Raw genomic sequence first — 5243 nt, 5'->3', positions numbered from 1 at the left:
TATATATATATATGTGTGTGTGTGTGTGTGTGTGTGTTAAATGTGTCTTTTTAGCTCTGTATTACAACCCGAATTCCGGAAAAGTTGGGACGTTTTTTAAATTTTAATAAAATGAAAACTAAAAGACTTTCAAATCACATGAGCCAATATTTTATTCACAATAGAACATAGATAACATAGCAAATGTTTAAACTGAGAAAGTTTACAATTTTATGCACAAAATGAGCTCATTTCAATTTTGATTTCTGCTACAGGTCTCAAAATAGTTGGGACGGGGCATGTTTACCATGGTGTAGCATCTCCTTTTCTTTTCAAAACAGTTTGAAGACGTCTGGGCATTGAGGCTATGAGTTGCTGGAGTTTTGCTGTAGGAATTTGGTCCCATTCTTGCCTTATATAGATTTCCAGCTGCTGAAGAGTTCGTGGTCGTCTTTGACGTATTTTTCGTTTAATGATGCGCCAAATGTTCTCTATAGGTGAAAGATCTGGACTGCAGGCAGGCCAGGTTAGCACCCGGACTCTTCTACGACGAAGCCATGCTGTTGTTATAGCTGCAGTATGTGGTTTTGCATTGTCCTGCTGAAATAAACAAGGCCTTCCCTGAAATAGACGTTGTTTGGAGGGAAAGTATATGTTGCTCTAAAACCTTTATATACCTTTCAGCATTCACAGAGCCTTCCAAAACATGCAAGCTGCCCATACCGTATGCACTTATGCACCCCCATACCATCAGAGATGCTGGCTTTTGAACTGAACGCTGATAACATGCTGGAAGGTCTCCCTCCTCTTTAGCCCGGAGGACACGGCGTCCGTGATTTCCAACAAGAATGTCAAATTTGGACTCGTCTGACCATAAAACACTATTCCACTTTGAAATAGTCCATTTTAAATGAGCCTTGGCCCACAGGACACGACGGCGCTTCTGGACCATGTTCACATATGGCTTCCTTTTTGCATGATAGAGCTTTAGTTGGCATCTGCTGATGGCACGGCGGATTGTGTTTACCGACAGTGGTTTCTGAAAGTATTCCTGGGCCCATTTAGTAATGTCATTGACACAATCATGCCGATGAGTGATGCAGTGTCGTCTGAGAGCCCGAAGACCACGGGCATCCAATAAAGGTCTCCGGCCTTGTCCCTTACGCACAGAGATTTCTCCAGTTTCTCTGAATCTTTTGATGATGTTATGCACTGTAGATGATGAGATTTGCAAAGCCTTTGCAATTTGACGTTGAGGAACATTGTTTTTAAAGTTTTCCACAATTTTTTTACGCAGTCTTTCACAGATTGGAGAGCCTCTGCCCATCTTTACTTCTGAGAGACTCTGCTTCTCTAAGACAAAGCTTTTATAGCTAATCATGTTACAGACCTGATATCAATTAACTTAATTAATCACTAGATGTTCTCCCAGCTGAATCTTTTCAAAACTGCTTGCTTTTTTAGCCATTTGTTGCCCCCGTGCCAACTTTTTTGAGACCTGTAGCAGGCATAAAATTTTAAATGAGCTAATTAAGTGGATAAAAGTGTAAAATTTCTCAGTTTAAACATTTGCTACATTATCTATGTTCTATTGTGAATAAAATATTGGCTCATGTGATTTGAAATTCCTTTAGTTTTCATTTTATAAAAATTTAAAAAACGTCCCAACTTTTCCGGAATTCGGGTTGTAATTGCAAAATGTATAAACATCAAAAACTGTGTGGAGCTTTGCTTACTTGCTTTATTATTATTATGGCTGCTACTATACTGCTATTACTATTCATGTAGTAGAAGTAGTAATAGTAGAAGCAGTGATACTATTTATTAATAGCAGTAGCAGTAGCAGTGGTATTTAATAATAATAATAACAATAATGTAATGTGTATTTTAGTTATTGCAATCCAGTTAACAGCTCTAATGTTAGACTCAGACTCTTATTATTATTACTTGTTTTATTTTTAATTATCTTTAATCTTCATTAAAGGTTTTGTACGAATGAATGCAACACATATCAAATCTGAATTTGTGCAAGATAACTCCTTCATTCATAAAAACTACCTGGGATCCATGGAACCATTGCTGGGTGGAAAAAATGTGTCTTCTTGGATGATGTAAATTTTAGTTTTGGCAGTAAAATGCCTTATACTCAAATGGCAGTTCAGTAATGCTAGGAGGAAGGGAAAGCATAAAGAAATTGGTGTAAAGAGAGCGACACGTGTGGCTGTAAAGGTTGGAACAGGGAATGTCCCAGCCCAGCCTAAAACTTTCTTGGAAGAGGTCCTTGCAAATGAGCACCCTCCATCTGACAGGGTGTTTTTCAGCACAGTGTCTATTGAGAAAGAGCACACGCTCCGCCACTGAGTTATTGCCTGAGGGACTGGACCAGCAGAGAGGGCTTTTCTTGGCCCTGTGACGACTGATGAAATGAGAAGGATGAAGACCCAAACCACTGTCCATCTGATGTGGCTTCTGATTTTAGTGCTACAGTTTGCTTGGCTTACAAAAGGTCAGTTTTTAATTTTAATTTTAATGCTTACAGTTGACTGTTTTATGATAGATATGGATAGTTCACGTTCCTCAGTTTTTAAACTCAAGTTCAATATGCTGTTGTGTTTAATAGAACAATACAAACAGCTGTTGGTAAAGAAGAATGTTTCAATCTTTTGTTTTGTTCAATTGCTCTAAATTTTAACATTTTCCCTTTAATTTGATCTTTTTTGTTTATATTTAGACTTTAATCGACTAGTTTGTGTACAGGTGTGGTCAATAGAATAGTTAAGTACATTATTTCTTAGTCAAATGAGCGAAACCCTCCTCCTTACGTTTTTGCTTCTCTCCTCTGCTTTAGGCCTGAATCACTTTATAGTTCCTCAGAATTTGACCTCGGAGACCGGAAAAACTGTCACCTCTGAATGTGGTGTCAGTGGATTGAATGGGGCTAAAATCCGGTTTTACATTATGGGTCCAAAGGTCAATGATTCTGTGTCCTGCCCAGAAGACAAAACCAAGTACTTGCCTGCTCAGGTGACTTCTCTTTAAACTATTGTGGTGCACATACTGTTCACTGTACAGTCGAGTTTGGACCCCTATCATTATGACTCTCTTCAACATTTCAGAATCATCAGACCTAGGAAACAACACATGGAGTGATTAACAATCAAAACTAGATGAAAAAGTAGCCAGACTTTGCCCACACTTAAAAATAAAGGCTCCAATTGGGTGTTTCCATAGCAGTGCAATAGAAAACCATTTTTCCTCAAAAGAACATTTCAGTGTCGGTTCTTAAAATATATATATTTTTCTTGGTGTGGTGTAAAAAGCATTTTAATAAAATACAGACCTTTTTCCATTATAAAGAACCTTTTGTGGAATGCAGAGTTTCCATGGATGTTGTAGTCCTTCATGGAACCATGCCAAAAAGAACCTTTAGCCTTGCATCTCTGCACACATTTATATAATTTGTAGTTATTGATAAACATATGAATTAAACTCTCATGTATTTTTATTTATTTAATTTAATTTTTCTACAATAACAAGTATAAATGGATGAGCTTGACAAAAATCTTCTGAAAACAACAAATTGTGCAAGAAAATATAATTTACTGTAATTTCCTTGGTCTCATAACTTTATGGAATGTGTCATTTTTAATTGAAATATGATATAATTCAACATTGTATTTTTATTGATTTCATTTTAATATTTTTTTTATTTAATTTAATTCTTATAATCATACTTTTTTATATCATATTTTAACACATTTTTGTATATATTTTATATAGATATATATTTATATAGATTACTATAATATCTAATATCTAATGTATATATATATATATATATATATATAAATTTTTTATTTTTTTAAGAAATAGAGTTATTTTTATTTTTGTATATATTTTATATAGATACATAACATGTATGTATGTATTACTATAATATCTAATATCTAATGTATATATATATATATACATATATTTATTTATTTTTTTATTTTATTTTTTATTTTTTTAAGAAACAGAGTTATTTTTATTTTTCAGTTGTAAAATCATTGTGCCCTTAAATAACTCTAAACTATTAATCGTTCTCTTTTCTTCAGTCAATGAAAGCTTACTGTTATTCAAATTCTATTGGAGACGTAGCTGCTTGGGAAGTCGCAGGAACATCAATGGATGACAACAGCACTATTTTTTTGTGCAAAGTCAATACTTTAGATGACAAAATCGGACACCTTTATGTGTACGGTATGTTACTAGCAATTAAAAGTGTGTGTCAATGTGAACAGACACTTGTCTTCAAGTCTTTCTGTGTTTCTTTCAGAGAATGATTCCTACTATGCTAAGCTCATTGGATACGTGATTGGAGGATTTTTAGCTGCTCTCATTACCATCATTGTGGCTTATGTCCTGTTGAAAAGATCAGAGAAAGTACAGCATTGCTTCAGTAAGTTTCTCATTCTTCGTGTACTTAGCACATTAGATTCTATAATGTTTAGACACAGGAATATATCTAATGTACATGAAGATATACTGAGTTACAGACAGATAGTTTCTCAAGTTTGGTCTTGTTCTGCGTTTTTAGGGTCGGTGGGTGGAATCCAAGATGATGTGCAATAGCCACAATCTAAGCAATACTGAAACCCCTCTCATGCTCCTTACGAACAAATGTGGATTTGACTAATAATAACATAGCACAGACATCACAATATAATATAGGTTCTACAGATTTGAAAGAAGGCCTGTGTTTTTCCATTTTCAGTCTTGTCCAGTAGATGGCGTGTTCACTTCTCTGTTCACAGCCATTAATGTCTCAGTTTCTCATGTTCCTGGTTCAAAATCCTTTTTTTGAACTTTTGAAATCCTTTTTTTTTTGGTCACAGAAGAACCTTCTAAGTAACTATCATAACTCAATTTTATTTTCTAACCCTAATTTACACTAAAATGAGAGGGATTTTGATACAGGAGTATGTTCTGTTGACATCATTGAAAGGTGGCGTTACTTATTGCTTAAAGCGGATTACAAATACAAAAATTAAATATTTAGATTATTTAATTTAGGACCTGCTGTTTAACGAATAGTCACATACTCTGTGTCATTGTCATGCTGTTTACAATATGCATTTATTTTAGTTGTTGTTTATTTTCAATGTATTGTAAATTATACAGTACTTTGACTGGTTTAATTTCATTTTATACTGCTTTAAGAGGCTAAATGGCAAAATTCACAGCACACATATGACTTTTGGGTTGCGCTGAGTAGATCAATA

The sequence above is a fragment of the Carassius carassius genome, chromosome 15 (assembly GCF_963082965.1).
Source record: "Carassius carassius chromosome 15, fCarCar2.1, whole genome shotgun sequence".
NCBI classification, from domain to species: domain Eukaryota; kingdom Metazoa; phylum Chordata; class Actinopteri; order Cypriniformes; family Cyprinidae; genus Carassius; species Carassius carassius.
The sequence above is the reverse complement of the archived record's forward strand: the minus strand, read 5'-3'. Positions refer to the sequence as shown.